General features: G+C 41.8%; 2 protein-coding genes across 6 annotated transcripts in view; one reads left to right on the top strand and one right to left on the bottom strand.

Annotated features, from left to right (window-relative positions):
* The window catches only part of filip1l (filamin A interacting protein 1-like), a 245,810-nt gene extending 233,159 nt beyond the window's left edge, over nucleotides 1-12,651 (bottom strand). Inside the window, exon 1 of the mRNA XM_048540835.2 lies at nucleotides 12,348-12,651. The gene's annotated coding sequence lies outside the window, so the exon portion shown is untranslated. The remainder of the gene's footprint in view (nucleotides 1-12,347) is intronic.
* Nucleotides 1-19,086, top strand: part of cmss1 (cms1 ribosomal small subunit homolog) — a 323,071-nt gene that overhangs the window by 245,789 nt on the left and 58,196 nt on the right. The gene's annotated exons all lie outside the window — the stretch shown is intronic.

The raw sequence follows: 19,086 nt of genomic DNA on the forward strand, positions 1-19,086 counted from the left end.
TAGCTGCTGTTTTGGTGTGTTGGTGGGTTTGTGGGGGGCTACCCTGATGCCAAGAGGTCCGAGTAGTCTGGCAGTCATTTTGGAAATGTCTTTGATGTAGGGGAGAGTGGTTATGGTTTCTGAGCCCGTTTTGTCTGTTTGTTTGGGTTTATTGCTGAGGAATTCCTGAGACATTTCCGAAATGACTGCCAGACTACTTGGACCTCTTGGCATCAGGGTAGCCCACAAACCCACCAACACACTAAAACAGCAGCTAATGAACTTAAAAGACCCTATACAGAAAACAAATAAAACAAACGTCATCTACAAAATACCTTACAAGAACTGTGACAAACACTACATTGGACAAACTGGCAGAAAGCTAGCCACCAGGATACATGAACATCAACTAGCCACAAAACAACATGACCCACTATCACTCGTATCCTTACACACAGATGAGGAAGGACACCACTTTGATTGGGACAACACATCCATCCTAGGACAAGCCAAACAGAGACACAAACGAGAATTCCTCGAACCATGGCATTCCAACCGGAACTCCATCAACAAACACATTGATTTTGAGCCAATCTACCATCCCCTGAGAAAAAGAACAGGAAATGACATCACCAATGCAGGAAATGACATCACCAACCCAAGGAAACCTAACCAGAAAAATAGAAAGCGGGACATAACACCAGCACTTCGTCAGAGGCTTACTGATGATGTTACCTAGAATGGTGATGAAACGTCTGAAAACTAACCTTCCAGCTCAGCGAGCAAACTCACATCCAGAACCTCAACCTGAGCTACAAATCTTCTCAAAACTCGCTTGCTTCTTATTTATTCATTACCAGTGCTAAGTACACACCTAATGATATCATTTCTAGTCCTGGTATAACTCTCATGGTATGGATCTAAGGACTAGCTGAAAATGGCATTTTCTTGCCTCTTCGCCTGGTGTTCTGGGTTACAAACACATGTAAATGCAATGGCCGAGTGCTGTGAATTCAGTGATATTGTATAAGCAACTTCTGCAGTTTTCCATTGCTGTACTTAGGGCTGTCAGATCCCAACAAGAAAAAGAACATTTTGTCACTGTATGCTATATTAAAAAAAATGTTCCTGTGCCAAGAAATGCTGCTTTGTTTTGTTTACTTCATGAACTGTTGCTCAGTTTCCGACTGCAAAGTGGAAAGAAGATTAAAATGAAAGAGATATATCACAGTGGTCATATCAAAAGCCAGCAGCGCAGCTTTTCAAAGTAACGGTTGCTAAACTTGGAGTTTCCTTACGATTATAAATAGATTGATTCTAGGAGAAGAGTTTCAATGTATTCTGATGATGATAGCATCAGAAACCAGATATGTGTTATGCAAGCGTATTTGCATGAATGGGTAAGGCATTTAATCTCACCTTTAGAGACTGAATCAGCTCTCTTTGCAAACTGAAATGCATCTACACTCTCCTGGAATAGTTCATCGGGTTTCAACCAGTGCCTTTTTCTCCATGATAGATATACCACATATGGATCAAGCTACAGATCTATTAGGACAGAGTGATGGTCCCTGCCACACTGAGCTTTTAATGTAATGAAAAGTCCCACGGGGCTTCACAGGAGCATTATCAAACAAAATATGACACTAGCCATATGAAGAGATGTCAAATGATCAAAAGCTTGGTTAAAGATTTTAATGGTTCAGCACTGCTGCCTCACAGCACCAGGGACCCACGTTCGATTCTACCCTCGGGCGACTGTCTCTGTGGAGTCTGCAAATTCTCCCTGTGTCTGCATGCGTATCCTCCGGGGGCTCTGATTTCCTCCCCCAGTTCAAAGATGTGCAAGTTAGGTGGCTTGGTCATGCTAAATTGCCTATAGTGTTCAGGGATGTGCAGATTAGGTGGGTTATGGAGGGGGTTGGTCTGAGCAGGATGCCTTGAGGGTAAGTGTGGACTTGTTGGGCCAAAGGCCCTGTTTCCAAACTGTAGGGATTCTATGATGATGAAGTGTCTTCAAGGAAGAAAGCCAAGTAGAAAGGTGTCGATAGGTAGGGAGGGTATTCTAGAGCTTGGGACTACGATAATCGAAGACACTGCCACCAGTAGTACAGTCCTTATTGGAGGCCAGAATTAGAGGAATGCAGATATCTTAGAGGATTGTGAGGATGGAGGAAATTGCAGATGCAGGGAGGAGCAAAGCCTACCGAGGGATTTGAAAACAAGGATGACAATTGTAAAATCATGAATTTTGCTTGATCAGGAGCCAAAGTTGTGGCAGTGTAGGATGCTCCTGCCAGAGCTATTCTGCTCTGCCCATTCTTTTTCTTTCGTTTCCTTGTTTTTTTCTCTCTCTTTTGTTCTTCCCTCCCATCATCTCCCCTCAGCAGAGGAGACAAATGCCGGCACATGCCGGCAGCAACAAGTCTGGGGAACAAGCTGGAACACCGCGTGAGCTGCGTGTCCTGGAGCAGCACTTGAGCTGCGAGCTCAGGAGCAGCACAGGGAATGAGCCTGTACAGCGCAAGGAACGAGCCAGTACAGTACGTGGGCTGTGAGCCCCGGAGCAGCACGGGGAATGAGCCTGTACAGTGCAAGGAACGAGCCGGTACTTTATGTGGGCTGCGAGCCCCGGAGCAGCACAGGGAATGAGCCTGTACAGCGCAATGTACGAGCTGGTACAGCATGTGGGCTGTGAGCCCCAGAGCAGCACAGGGAATGAGCTTGTACAGCGCAAGGTACGAGCCGGTACAGCATGTGGGCTGTTAGCTCAGGAGCAGCACAGGGAATGAGCCTGTACAGCGCAAGGAACGAGCCAGTACAGTACGTGGGCTGTGAGCCCTGGAGCAGCACAGGGAATGAGCCTGTACAGCGCAAGGAACGAGCCGGTACAGCATGTGGGCTGTGAGCCCAGGAACAGCACAGGGAATGAGCCTGTACAGCACAAGGAACGAGCCGGTACAGTATGTGGGTTGCGAGCCCTGGAGCAGCACAGGGAATGAGCCTGTATAGTGCAAGGAACGAGCCGGTACAGTATTGGGCTGCGAGCCCCAGAGCAGCACAGGGAATGAGCCTGTATAGCGCAAGGTACGAGCCCATACAGCACGTGGGCTGTGAGCTCAGGAGCAGCACAGGGAATGAGCCTGTACAGTGCAAGGTACGAGCCAGTACAGTATGTGGGCTGTGAGCTCAGGAGCAGCACAGGGAATGAGCCTGTACCGCGCAAGGAACGAGCCGTTACAGTATGTGGGCTGCGAGCCCTGGAACACCGCGTGGGAAATCCCAAGTCTCAGAGCACCGCAAAGACATGAATCCCCGTAAAGCGCGACTTACCTGAGTTGCTGCTGAGTGCTGGTGAGGAGCAGGCTGAAGGCTGGTGTGATATTGGAGAGTTGTTAGACTTGGGCCTGGCACCACATGCTGTGCTGCTGCTGTTTGGTACTCTTATCGAATTGTCATGTAAATCCTTACCTTTCAATCCTCTTATGTATAATTTTTTTCCCCTCTGTAAGATTTTGTCTAGGTACTTGTACCTAAAATGGCACCATTAAAGGGCAGCACTGTAAAAACCTTTCACAGTATTCCCGTACTCCTGTACTAGTTTACAAGTGACGATAAAGGATATTCTATTTACAGTAGGGGAGTGTGACTTGCTGTGACTTAAGACACAAGGATAGTACAGTTATGCATGACCCTAAGCTTAATTCTGGGATGTGGGAGAGCTTTGAAGAAGTTGAGTCTAGGGGGCAACAAAAGCATGGATGAGGGCTTCAGCAGTAGATTAGCTGAGACAGGACATTGTTAAACAGCTTTATCAAGATGGAAATAGATAGTCTTAGAGTTGACATGCATTGAGATCAGAAGCACATCTCAGGGTCAGATGTGACGCAGATGTTGCAAAGAGAATGGCTTAGGGCAGGCTATGGCCTGGGAGTGGGATGGTGTCAGTAGCTAGAGTTTGGAGTGACGACCAAAAGCAGCGGCTTCAGCCTTCCAAATAGTTAACTGCAGGAAATTTCTGCTCATCTAATTCTGGATGTTGAACAAGTTGTGAGGCGATTTAGCAACAGTGAAGGAGGCAAGAGAAATAGTGATGAGGGCGAGCTGTGTGCCATCAGTGAACAGTGAGAATTAATGCTCTGCTTTTGGTGATATTACCGAACAGCAGAGGAGGGATAAGCAATCAGAGAGGATCAGTCAGTGGTAATGGTGCGGGAGTAGGAAGTGAAGTTATTGCCAGTGATTCTCCAGCTTCTTTTCAATCAGAAAGCAACCAGACAATAGCAGCCCCACTCAGCTGGACAGTAGTGGAGAGATATTCGAATAGGATGGTGGGATCACCCTCGTCAAAGGTTGTGGGTATCTTTGTCGCACTTAATTTCATTGTCATTTATTATTTTGATGAAAAACTGTTTTATCACTTTAGATGGAATGGAAACAAGATTGTATGGATTTGAACATTAAGTTCTAGGAAATCTTAGAACAGATTTGGGAGAGAAAACATATTCAAAGACTTTGGAGAGGAGAGGAAGATTGAAAGCAGGTTTATTTTTGAGGAGAGTTGTGATGGCTGTAATTTTAATGGAGAGAAGAACCATTAATAATTCTAATATGGCAGCCTGAAGGGGAGGTTGGGCAGTCAACTGTTTATTAGAATAGGATTGAACAAAAGGAACTGAGCTCAAAGAATGCAATATTCTTGGTTAGGGTGGCAGGGCGAAGGGTTTGTGGCCAGTCATAGAAGCTGAGAAACATAAATAAGACCTACAGGCCGAGATGAGGGGAAACATTGAAGAAAGTTTGGCCAGACAGGCAAGTGATAGGAATAGACATGGTAGGGACAGCTGATTGAATTGCCTCAATCTTAATAGAAAAGAAACCTGGGAGCTCCTCATTTATTTTTGGAAGTGAGTAGGAAGAGGACAGAGGCAGTGGGTTCAAGAAGACAATCTGCAGTCATGAAAAGAGGCTGGGTTTATCCCTGCATCCCTCAAATAGAGAGTCATTTTAGCAGGACCTGGAACTCACAAAGATAATCTATGTAATCAAATTGGAGTAAATATATAAACACTCAGAATTCAAGGGGGTAAAAATGATATCTTGTTCCCTCAGTTTTACAGGCACGTGGCTGTGCCTGGAATAGATGATAACCAACTACATCCGTAAGTGAAGGGTAAATTATTGCAAAAATTGAATTGCTATGAGTTGCACAAGAACCAAGTCATTTCTTTCGAATGAATGTTGACCACATGACCTTCTGACCTCTTTGACATTCAGTCTTTAAAACAGGGCAGTTCATTTTTACGTGGTGTACATAAGGTTGTTTTTAGAAATGCAGGGAAAAATATTTCAAATACCTCCAAAACTAAATTCTGTAAAGGATAAAAGACTCATATTTCATCCCTTTTTTTATGTTTGAAGCCATCCTAAACTTCCACATAGAATATAATTTAGGTGAGGGAGGGGGAGAGAACATCTGTCATGAGATATATTCTTAACAGAATCAATCCTTTCATGTAACATTTAGGAAAAGGTCATTTGCCCCATTCACTATTCCTGACTTTGCTGCACCTGTCACATGGTGCTGGGGGCTATTTCTATGCCTGGTAGAACAAACGACACCTGGCTTGTGAACAACAGATCAATAAAATCCATGTTCTTGCAGCTTGCTTTTGGACAGAGTGCTGGCCCTTTATCAATGAACAGCAGGTGTTAAGTACATTCACAGCATTAGGCCTGAAATCTGAACCAAGCACTCAGCTGCTAATACTGTACAGGGGACATCTGAGCGCACAGGGGTCAATTCAGGGTGGACCTTACACATGTTGAGATATTTGTTCTGACTAAATTATGCTGTACAGTACTGGAGCACTTTGGAAAGAGCTGACGTTTGTATTATTAACTCCATTTAGTATATTATTAATCTTTAAAAGCCAGTAATATAATTGGAAAGTTTGTCCAAATTCAACCAGCTGGTGGTAGAGTAGTATACAGTACGGAAACAGACCCTTCGGGCCAACTTGTCAGTGCCAGCCACATATCCTAAATAAACCTAGTCCCATTTGCCAGCATTTGGCCCCTATCCCTCAAAACTGTTCCTCATCATATACCCATCCAAATGCCTTTTAAATGTTATAATTGTACTAGCCTGCACCATTTCGCCTGACAGCTCATTACCTTACTGTTTTGTTCTTCATACCTGATTTGACTTCTTTAATGACAAAATGAGTTGTTAGTTGCTTTCTGCTGCACAAGGTGGATAATATGCTATTGTAATCCAAAATGATTCATTACATTATTGCATTTCAATACCTTCTTGCGTTGTCCCCTATATTCTTCCCATCTGTTATTTCTCACTGCATGTATCACTCTGAGAGAATCTCTTGTCATATCATGACTGTTTTTGCCCGAGATTTGTATATCCTAATGTTTGCTTAGTTTAGATTCAAAGAGGTATGGCCTGGCTGCAAGAATGCTAAGTTTTGGCTGTGAGTTTCCTGTGAATTACAGGAATTTCTTCTTTTGTCTCAAATATGACTTCCACAAGTGAATTCCATCAAATGTTCCAAGGATGGTTAAATAAAGCATTGTGGCCCCACAGTTTGAGAGGCATCATTAAATCCCAATTGGCTGACAGTGATGCCTGATATCCCACAGGCTGCCAAGCTGTTACTTTTCCTATTTCTTCTTCCCTCCACATCCCCATATGGGAATATCAAGTATAAGAAAGAGAAAGCCAAACTGAAATGATTTGTACTTCAGCCATCATCATCGACAGAAACCAAATTGCTTTTGTAGGGGAATTCTTCCCTTGATCTAATCATGTTGCCTAAGACTTTGAAAATAACTGCGTATAGCTATAGGGTCATCTTCACTCAAGTCAAACAATGTTGTTTGGGCTGAGCTGCACCTGGGACCAATGCCATTTAATGTAGCTGTTTTAGTTCTAACTCCTGATCAAACATGCTCTTCCTCCACCTACGTATTGTAGCAAAGAAAATCGAGCAGGTTGCAAGCTATATGCATTGTATTTGGTATATTTTTAGGAGTTCTTATCAGAGAATTCATAGATTATCCAAAACTATGAATATGTGATTAATATGTTGAATATTAATGGTGTATGATTAACAATAAGTAAAAGCAGCCAGGACTTCCAGATACACATTTGGATGACTGAGAGAGATTACTTCTTAAATAAATTAGCAAAGGCCTGGAAGCAGACAGTGTACAGCGTGATGAAATTAGAAGGGGAATAAATGGAGGAAACAGTTTTCAGTAAACCTAGCCCTGGAGGGAAAAAAGAAGGAAACCGGATTGAAGAAAGGGGAGGGATTATTACACAGTGTGATACGATACTGAGTTGAATAGCAGAAAAATTCCAGGACCAGCCCTTCATTGCACTGAGTTATGTGATCTTAGTGTTATGCTGGGTTTTTCACAGGGCTAAAAGGAAAATTAGCCACGGTTGCTGCTCTTGATTGATTGTGCTGAATTTGTGTTTTTCAGTGTGTAGATGTCAGCTTGAAGCAGAATGAACTCAGCTGTGAGAAACCTGCCAATAGTCCCCATTCCAAAGCCCATAAACATGACCAGTGTGCATCAGTCAGATGTGGCTGGAAGACAGCTGATCTCTTTGAAGAAAAATGGGGAGAACAATCAAAGAGATTTTAGAGATAGGGAAAAATATGTTTTTTTAATCATTAGGCAATAATTTGTGCATTACAAGACAAATTGCTCATTCTGCTTCTTGTGTATCTCCAACAGTAATAGATAATATATGTTTAGTAGGAAAATTACGTATTTTGTAACAGAAATGCTAAAATTCAAGATTTTCCGTCTTCATATCATTGGTAATTGCATTGGAATCAGTGGTTCTCAGCTGAAGTAAAGGGCAACAAAGTTGAATTGTCCAGCAATTTTGGATGCCTATATTTAGGCCCTTATTCTGCACACAATGAGGCCTGAGGAGCCTGGATGTTGACCTCAGACTTTATTCCTATACAGATATTGTTGTCAGCAACACCTTCGAGCAGTGGAAGCTTGAGTTGCGGTTTGTGCAATGCTAAGTAGTGCCCAGAGTGTGACAGTGGTAGTGGTGGGTGCTGGGGTTGAAACTGACCTGGAGATTAGGGCTGAGGAGGGCAAATGCAGTACCAATCTGCAATAAAAACAGGAAATGCTTAAATAGCATTTAAGCCAAAGCAAAGTTAGCTTCATCAAGCTGGGGAGTGATTTACATGTAAGCAACTTTTAGATTTTTAAATTCCTTTACACTTTTTCACTTGCATTTATTTCCACTGCCATGATTGGGTTGGATTTCCTGAGGCAGGGATCTTTTACTTATTCATTCATGGGATGTGGGTGTCACTGGCCAGGTCAACGTTAATTACCCATTCCTAATTGCCCCAGAGGGAAGTTACGTGTCAACCACATTGCTCTTGGTCTGACGTTACATGGAGGCCAGACAGGTATAGCAGTTTCCTTCAGTAGTGAACCAGATGGGTTTTTCCAATAATTACTCTTCACAGTCACCATTAAACTCCTAACTCCAGATTTTTTAAAATTTAAATTCAAATTTCACCATCTGCTGTGGCAGGATTTGAACCTGAGCCTCCAGATCTGGATCTCTGGATTAACAGTCTAGTAACAACACAAATAGACCATTGCCTCCCAACAAATGGAACATTGCCAAATGTTCCAACACCCATTTAGAGTGAGTAAAGAGCACATCTTGTTTACTCCTCTTGAGAACTTTGAGGATTTAGAAAGCCTTAATGTAGTTGGAAAAATAAGTACTGCGCTGATTCCGTGGCTGTTGATTCTCTCATAATGACATGGTGATTCAGTGATTAGTACGGCTGCCTCACAATGCTAGGGACCTAGGTTCAATCCCACCTTAGGTGACTGTCCCCGTGGAGTTTGCATGTTCTCCTTGTGTCTGCGTGGGTTTCCTCTGGGTGCTCTGATTTCCTCCCACAGTCCAAAGATGTGCAGGCTAGGTGGATTTGCCATGCTAAACTGCCCGTGGTGTTCAGGGATGTATAGGTTATATGTGTTAGCCGTGGGAAATGTAGGGTTATGTGAAAGGAATGGGGTTGGGTCTGGGTGGGATGCTTTTCAGAGGGTTGGTGTGGACTTGTTGGGCCGAATGGCCTGTTTCCACACTGTAGGGATTCTGTGATTCTCTGAATAGTTGACATAAGCTTGCATTTGTAACACTTCCAACTTAAAAGTAAAACTGAAATGATTCTATATCGGAAGTGAGTTCTAGCCCAACTGCCTCTATTTCCAGCTGATGGAAGAGGTATGTCAGCAATAAAAATCATTAAAAGCGAAAACGTGGAGACCTAAATGTAAATGCAAATATTGTGGTTCAAATTGCAAGGCCACATAGAGGTTGGCATCTGTTCAAAATGTAATATCATATACCTTTAGCAATTGCCTAGTGCACTCATCATCATATTCCTTTAGTGCGTGATGCATTTTACATTCAGTACAAGACTGACTTATTTAGGACAGATACCCATCACGTCGTTTAAATTCATGAGAGTGATTAGCCCTGAAGGAATCATAATTGTACAGATTCAGGTCATTGCTGGAAACCGGATACAGTAAGGCAATGGTTTATTTCAGTCTGCAGGTATCATGGAGTTGATTTCTTGCAGAAAAATTATTTTGCTGACAGTAAGGTGCATCCATGAGAACTATATTCACTGAAGGAAGAAGATCTTTTCAGAGCTTTTGAACCACTTAATATTGCCACGTCTACTAATAGGCAGACCCTGGGAATACATAAAACAGAAAATTTGCCTTCTAAATTTTCAACTGAAATCAGGTATACATTGAAGTAATAAACTGTATACAGTGTAGATCTTGATATAACTGCAGTTATTATTTTTAAAAGTAGAATTCTTTAGCTTAATTTTTTTTACAAAGTGAAGTTTCATTTTCTGGGGAGGTTAACGTTGATTGCCATCTGTTGATATCTGAATTGTGAGACTGTGAAAATTTGACTATTGAACATTCTTTCAGAAGAAGAAAGAGTTCAATTCTGGGATCAAAGTAGGGTCTAGACCTGAAACATCAGCTTTCCTGCTCCTCTGATGCTGCTTGGCCTGCTGTGTTCATTCAGCTCTGTACCTTGTTATCCCAATTCTGGGATTGTTGAGGTAGAATGGATCATTCAACATCCTGTTAGCTTATTGTGTACCATTGTTTCAGCTCTGTTCCATGTTAGCTTCACTCATTTTTGATTGCGTTTACAAAAAGAGATTGATTAGTTCTTTCCCACAAATGATCAAAGTAATTACTTTGCCTCAAAGTTATGAAATAACATGGACATTTATGTGAGGATTCTTCTGCGCTTGGGCTCAACAACTGAAGTTGAAGCAGGCGGGTATAGAGCACATGCAAACTACTAGAAACTTGTCCAAAATTTCCTCCCTTTTAAAGTAAATAGCTCAATGTTTTTGACATTCACTGTATTTAAATCATCCAGCAAAATCTCCTGTGGTGTCTAAATTTTGTCAACTGTGTTGTGGGAAATGAAACCTCAAATTAAGTTGATAGATTATTAACAATAACATGAATAATGATAAACTAAAAAATTTTGAGGTTGTTTTCATTATTCCTGGTGTGTCTTCATTTGGCAAAAATTTGTCCTTGCTTTCATTATTTGACTTGGATAGATTAATTTACATATACTGCACAGAGATTATAACTTGACAAACTTCACCAGGAGTCCAGCAGTGAGACTCTTGCATAGTGAGATACAGAAAACTGGCAGGTGCTTGATAATGTATTGCTTTTACTTGATAAAATTTACAGACCCAGCCACTGGGACTTCTGAGTTAATTCTGTAGGTAAAAATGTGAAATATAATTCAAGGGAATTCACAAGAATTTGGCTTGATTTATTGCTGATTTGACTTTTAGTTATGTTATTAATAGCACAATTCCAGTTTAATGAATTCGTAACTTGATTGCATTTTCTACTAGATGTTATAAAAGTGAAGGCAACAACCATAATTCAATGTCAATCTGAACTTTATGAAAACAATCAGCAGGTGAAGGGTTAACTTCACCAGGAGCAGATGGACACCTGAGAACTGCAGAATGGACAGTTCACATCACACTGCAAATCAAAACATTTTTAGGGTAATTAATGGTGTATTCATAATTTAAACACAACACAAATATAATCACTTAGCCACTTTTTCTAATTAATTCCATTGCTGTGATGATTTCAGATTGAAGTATTTATAAACACAGTATGAGCAGATTTTTTGTTCTGTTCTGTGTCACACCAACTCCGTGAAAAGCTTCCTAATAAAATATTTCAAACAAGAGAAATTTCAACCGTCTTAGCTGCTTACTCTGTTCAAACATTTATCTGTATCATTTATAACATGTAACAAATTTGAGTCTTTTGTTTACCAGATTTTTAAAATTTCTGTTATAGTCCTTGCATTTCCTGCTCAACCACGTATGAAAACAGCAACTTGTCTTTTTTATATTCACCAATTTTCTCCATATGTTGACTACACTTTGAGACAAAATGCATTTGAAATTGCTTATTTACTTGCATTTACTTTGCGTCGCACAAATAGATAAGCCACTGACAACAGGAAAACAATTTCTTTCAATTCATAAGACTTCACACAATCTTAAAATTCTATCCAGTTTCTCTTTGATATTCTTTGTGTACAATACACATGGTATTCTACTCTATTAGCATTAAAATGAAGATATTCGCAAAGAAAATAGATCACTGAAAATGTACATGGATTATTAGCTACAATAGAAAATAAAAGTAAATTCAAATGTGTTTTAACTTGAAAGACATCAATCATTCTAATTCTCACTTCCTTGCATTAACTTCCTTTAATTTACACCAAATCTAAAATGTTGTATTAAATAACAAATAAGAATTTGTTCTGTCCATATCTCTTGCAGAAAGGATTTAGTTATTATTTAAATAAATAACTGAAGGTCCCAGCATTTGGAAACAAAAACTGGATTAAGAAAAGGAAGCCCCTACTTATAAACTCTAACTGAATGTAAAGTTGACCTGATAGACTATTTTGTGTAGACACCGGTGGTTAACCAAGGGATAAATAATACTAGTCACACTATCTAGTCTAAAATGTCAGGTGGAATGCACAAAATTGTCCATAAAAACACTTCAGTCAGGCTGAAAAAACAAGCTATTACTTTGAAATCTCAGACAGTAACATACTGTACTGCCCTTCAATTAGTTTTCACAAATTGTTTTTACTCGTGTATTTTCTATTCAAATGTTATCACAACATTTTATTGTAAAATTATTACTACTCAAATCACTAACCGCAAGCAATATTGTAGGCTTACCGTTGGAGTCCAAGTAGAATTTCCTCCTCTTCCTTTGGACTTATGATTGCAGACCAGACTGGAAATCCAACGTCCTGTTATAATAAGTCCCGTGTATTATAGATATCCAGTCTTCAGAAAAGAAGACAATGACTTGAACAATTTTATGCTGGTTTCCTTTTCTTACTCCAGTTTTTGTTGAAGACATTGCAGAGGAGATATATTTACTTGAATGTAGAACATAGGTTTTATTCTGCCTGTTAAAGGACTGGAGGAGTGTGCAGTGGCCTATCTGTGTCTGTAGGCTTGGGCAGTGGCGAGGACCTGGCATAGAGTGGAATGATCCTCTATATTTATCTCGCATGTTCAGTGGAGCTATGCACAGTAAAGGCAGATGGCTCTGTCAGAAAGCTGACCTCACGTCTCCATAGAGAGGTGTAACAAGACAGAGCTTCAGGGCTTGGAAAGAACTAACCATATGCTTGTGATACACATTTTTGTTGCTAATGAAATAGAATAATCCACTACCTTGTTAATTTTAATCCATTTAGTTGCCGTTGAGTTCACCAAAAAACTTTTTTTCAAAATAACGTCAAATACTTTTATTTCATTGTCTGAATATCTTTAGCACTGTTTAATGTGCTCAATATGATTTCATGCTCTTTAGGAACATTTTCCTTATCATTTTGAAAGCTTACTGTTACAAAGTAGCATGTTCACTTTATTTTCTTTAATATACTGCATGGAATTTATATATTAAATTGTATTTCAGTGCCGACAGTTAAATTTGGTTTGACAAAATGATTTTCAAAGTAGTTTTTAAAGTGGACACTATGAGTCTATCACATGAATCTACCAGCTTAAGAACAGATATGCAAAATTTATTCATCATTTCCTTTTAGGAAATATAAAACTTGAGGCTATAAGTAGTCTTCATTGTTTCACTTGCACAGCTCCTATTGCCCATCCCACGTAATATTTACACGGCTGGCAGAAAGGCAAATGTGACACTTTTTACACAATGACTGCAATAGGAAAGGTGCTATTTAGTTGAATGCATCGCCCCATTCTATACCTCTTATCGTAAGAAACTAAAGATTTTATGTGCTGTTTGTAGGGTAATTTACCATTGTCAGTTATATTCTTAAACATTAACATTAGATATTTAGTATTGATGTGGAGATGCCGGTGTTGGACTGGGGTGGACAAAGTCGGAACTCATGCAACACAAAGTTATAGTCCAACAGGTTTATTCGAAATCACGAGCTTTTGGAGCTCTGCTCTTTCATCAGGTGAGGTCAGTCGAAATGCGCAATCTCCTTGGAGATCCTCTCCACTTTGAGCCTGCAGTTTGTGGTGTTAATGTGGAGAGGTGCCAATGTTGGACTGAGATGGACAAAGTCAGAAATCACCAGGTTATAGTCTAGTGCCTCACCTGATGCAAGAGCAGCGCTCTGAAGGCTTGTGATTTCAAATAAACCTGTTGGACTATAATCTGGCGTCGTGTGTCCTCATATTTTTTATTAACATACTTTCCTTATCCAAAGCCATGACCCAGATTTCCTTTTGGACTTGGGAAAATCAGGACCATGCATTTTTGTGTCTTCCCCAATGAATACTTTCAGTTGAAATTTTGCTGGCCTCTTTGTCTATTGTCCTTCACACAGGGTTTGGTTTTATTCTGCATTTTGCAAGCCATGTTGAGGATGGTGGGCAGAGGTGGGCTGGTTAGAAGTCCCATCTCAGTTCTCCAATATAGCAGCATGGCACCCATCAGCAATTAATAGCCCCTAAGCTTTACTTCTCACTCCACTTCACTGCCCCACACCTATTCCATACCACCCCATTTCTCTCCAGATCATCCTTGTTACATCAGGTGATCTTGGGTCACCAATGATATTTTCATGCCCCCACCCTCATGTATTCTGATTGGTGTGGTACACCAGTCACGGTGTAACCCAAAATATCCTGCAGTAAACTCAGAATTGTTGCAGCACTGAGGAGGCCATTCAGCCTATGAGCATCTGACTTATTGCTTTTCTTGATACTTCATCTTGTAACCCTGTACATTGTTGCTTTACAAATAATCAACTAGTTCCCCGCGGTTGAACCCGTCTCCAGCACTCTCATAGACAGGGCATTCAAGAGCCTGAAGACGTCTTTCCCCATATCACTTTTGCTTGTCTTAGTAATTATTTTAATTCCATGCATCTCATTCTTTATCCTTTTCATAATTAAAAACATTTGTCCAGAACCCTCTTGATTTTGAAAACCTTATTCAGATCTCTTTTTAACTGTGTCTTCACCTAAGTCCGAGCTTTCCAGTCTATCTTTTTTTAGATTAGATTCCTTACAGTGTGGAAACAGGCCCTTCAGCCCAACAAGTCCACACCGCCCCTTGGAGCATCCCACCCAGACCCACCCCCCTAAACACTACGGACAATTTAGCATGGGCGATCCACCTTACTTGCACATCTTTGGACTGTGGGAGGAAACCGGAGCACCCAGAGGAAACCCACACAGACACGGGGAGAATGTGCAAACTCTGCACAGACAGTCACCTAAGGCTGGAATCGAACCCGGGTCCCTGGCACTGTTAGGCTGCAGTGCTAACCACTGAACCACTGTGCCGCCCATTTTCATGACTGAAATTTCACATCCCTGGAAACATTCTCACAAACCTTTTCACACTCTCACAAACCTCTTCACATTCTCTCCAATGCCTTCATATCCTTCCTAAAATACGGATTCAGTACATCACCTGAGGCCAAACAGGATCTGTATCTCATAGAAAATCAACAGAACTCCTCCTTCTTGTACTCTGTGCTCCTCTTAATAAAGCCTAGGATACCATATGCTTTATTAACTGCTGTCAACCTGTTTTATTCTCTTTAATTGCTTAAGCAGATATACACCTATGTCCTTTTGCTCCTGCTCCACTTTTGGAGTAAATCCTATGTTTAATATCACAGCTCCATGATCTTCCTGCCAAAACGTAGCACTTCATACTTGTATCTGCCTGCACAATCAACCTGTCTCCGTTCTTTGGAAGTTTTGCACTGTCATTCTCCCACTTTACAATGGGCACAGGTTTGTAGGACCCTGACTAACATGGGCTATAGAGAGATGTGTGGCAAAATCGAGAGATAAATGCAGCAAGGGCCTTCTTGACTTCAAGATCCAATTTTTATGTTTTTCACAAGCGCTGTGCTGAGATTTTAACTAGGCAGGTGGCGAGATGCCAATTTGATAGGAAATAATGTTGACTAAAAGCCTTGTTTAAAAAAAAAATTCTGGAATTAAGAGTCTAATGATGGCCATGAATCCATTGCTGATTGTCAGAAAAACCCATCTGGTTCACTAATCTCTGTTAGAGAAGGAAACTGCCATCCTTACCTGGTCTGGCCTACATGTGACTCCAGACCAACAGCAATGTGGTTGACTCTGAACTGCTCTCTGGGCAATTATTGACTGACTATAAATGCTGGCCTAGCCAGTGACACTCTCATCCCGTGAATGAATAAAGAAAAACCATCCACCTCATTAATATTCAACCTCCCATCTGACCAAGCTCACCAAACAAGCTAGATATTGAAAAACTAGGCAAGGTAAATAAAGTGGGTGCCTTGTGGATTCAGCTCATCATTTGCTTTGAACAACCTCTACAGTGGAAACTGGGCACCAAAACTCAGGGCATTCTCCATGGGAAATGGTCACAAGCATCCCTCATTCACCTGAGGGTGTTCAACATGTACCAGCCTCTAAGAATTCTTGTGGAACATCTCTGATTCACTTATAAGATGCTTCTGCACTTCAATGCTAAAACACCAGCAGCACCGGCAATGATCTTTGTAACATTGCAGCAGGGACCCTGCCCTCAGGGATACACACGCGGCTTGTGGACTGGTCTAGGCTGCATCTTTGGAGCTCTTCGTTTACTGCCATAGTGCTATGCACTCTGAGCCTACCTAAATGCTCACAGTATTCCTGAATTGCCTTTTCTTTTTGTTCTTTATTCTCTAAGCCAGGGATACCAGGCTCATACTGCTCCTGTTTTGCCACGCCATTTTGCACAGGCGCAAAGCCAGGAAGCTTGTCATAGTTACAGGTCTTGGTCAGGTCAAGGGCATTACATTCAGTCAGCAGGACCTGGCACTAAGTCAGCCTCTCATGCCAGTCCAGGACCAATTTGTGATGGTCAGAGTCAAGAGTCTTTCCTCATAAGGGATGGGGAGACAAATTACCAGCAGCACACCTCTCCTCTTGGCTGTTTCTCTCTTGGAATGAGAGTAAAAGATTGATTTGCTTTGATTTATTATAGTCACATGGACTGAGACACAGTGAAATATATTGCCTTGCATGCTATCAGATGAATCATACTAAACATAAGTACATCAGGGTAATAGAACAGAATGCAGAATATAGCGTTACAGCAACAGAGAAGGTGCAGAGATAAAAATCAATTCAAATATGTGAGAGGCCCATTCATAAGTCTGATAAGGGAAAGGGAGAAGTTGTTCTTGAATCTCTTGATATATATTTTAAAACTTTTCTATTTTCTGCCTGACAGAAGAGGGTGGAAGAGAGTATAATCCTGGTGGGAGGAGTCTTTGATCATGTGAAGAGATAATGGGAACTGCAGATGCTGGAGAATCAGACATAACAAAATGTGAAGCTGGATGAACACAGCAAGCCAAGCAGCATCTCAGGAGCACAAAAACTGATGTTTCGGGCCTAGGCCCTTCATCAGAGGGCTCTCTCTGATGAAGGGTCTAGGCCCGAAACATCAGCTTTTGTGCTCCTGAGATGCTGCTTGGCCTGCTGTGTTCATCCAGCTTCACACTTTGTTATCTTTGATCATGTTGGCTGCTTTCCTGATAAAGAAGGAAGTCTAGATGGAGTCAATGGAAGGAAGGCTGGCTTGCATGACGGACTGTGCTGTGAGCACAACAGTCTGTAATTTCTTGCGGTCTTAGGCTGAGCAGTTGTCATGCCAAGCTGTGATGCATCTGGATAGATGCTTTCTAGGGTGCAGACATGTCAAAATTCTCAGCCTTCTGAGGAAGTAGAGACATTGGTGCGCTTTCTTAACTGTAACACGTCCAGGATGTTGGTGACATTTACTCCTAGACACTTGAAGCTCTCAACTGCTTTCACCTCAGCACCATTGATATAGACAGGGGCGTGTCCTCCACTCCACTTCCTGAAGTTGATGACTGGCTCCTTTGTTTTGCAGACATTGAGGGAGAAATTATTTTCCTTACACCATGCTGCTAAGCACTCAATCTCTTTCTGTCTCATCGTTGTTTGAGATCCGACTCACTACAGTGGTGTCATCAGCAAATTTGTAAATGAAGCTAGAGCTGAGTTCGGCCTCACAGTCAAGAGTGTAGAAGGACTATCGTAAGGGGCTGAATATGCAATCATTGTGGAGGAGGTGTTGCTGCTTTTCCTTACCGATTGTGGTCTGTGGATTAGGAGGTCGAGATACAGTTGCGAGGTGGTGGAGTGGTTGGCAGTTGTGGGGAGAGGTAGAGCTGGAGAGAACAGAATCCTAGGTCTCAGAGTTTGCAGGTGAGCTTGATCAGGTATTAGGGGAGATAAAAGTGTGTGGCCAGCTGTTACTTTCAGTGCAGGTGGGGAGTGAGCTTGAAGTGTGAGTAGGTAAAGTGGACGGCAGGCAAGGTTAGTGATGTCAGGGATTGGAGAGGGTGAGAGCAAACGAGGGAAGCTTTTGCAACGAGTAGTGAGAGTAGTAGAGCATGAGCCTTGCTGGGAGGTGTAGCAGAGATAAGGTCAGTGTGAGTACTGAAGAGAAGATGGCGGTTGTTATCCTGGTGGAGAAGGACATAGACTAGTTTCCTGCAGTGCTAGGCATTCCTCCAAATGGCTGTGACTGCTATAACATAAAACATAGAACACAGAATAGTACAGCACCATACAGGCCCTTTGGCCCACAATGTTGTGCCAACCTATGAACTATGTTTAAACTACCCTGCATACCCTACATTATACTATTTTCCATGTGCCTATCCAAGAGTCGCTTAAATGTCCCTAATGTATCTGACTTCACTACAACTGCTGGCAGCGCATTCCACGTACCCACCACTCTCTCTGTAAAGAACTTACCTCTGATATCTCCCTTATACCCTCCTCCAATCACCTTAAAATTATGCCCCCTCATAATAGCCATTTCTGCCCTGGGAAAAAGCCTCTGGCTATCCACTCTATCTATGCCTCTCATCTTGTACACCTCTATCAAGTCACCTTTCATCCTTCTTTGCTCCAATGAAAAAAGCCCTAGCTCCCTCAAGCTTTCCTCATAAGACCTGCCCTCCAGTCCAGGCAGCATCCTGGTAAATCTCCTTTGCACCCTCTCTAGAGCTTCCACATTCTTTCTATAATGAGGTGACCAGTAGAGAACACAATATTCCAAGTGTGGTCTAACCCGGGTGCCAATCTTAAGCCAGACTGGCATGATCTGCTGTTGTGGCTACCATTGCTGGTCCTAGGGGAGACAGAGGTCCTGTGTCAGTACCACCTCACCCAGCAGGTTCTCCAGGGCCCTGACCACAAAACGGGGCATTGGTTTCCCTCTGTGTGCCATGTCCAGGGGAAAATGTCAGGAACTGTCCGGGCACCCCTGGGTTGACAGTGCTTGTCCTGGTGCAAAGTACACTTTAAAGAGGGCATGTGTGAAAAGCTTACCAGTGTTTCAGTTGATATCCAATTAGTGGAAAGTTGTCATAACAGTAACACA

Source organism: Stegostoma tigrinum, chromosome 12 (genome assembly GCF_030684315.1).
Source record: "Stegostoma tigrinum isolate sSteTig4 chromosome 12, sSteTig4.hap1, whole genome shotgun sequence".
NCBI classification, from domain to species: Eukaryota; Metazoa; Chordata; class Chondrichthyes; order Orectolobiformes; family Stegostomatidae; genus Stegostoma; species Stegostoma tigrinum.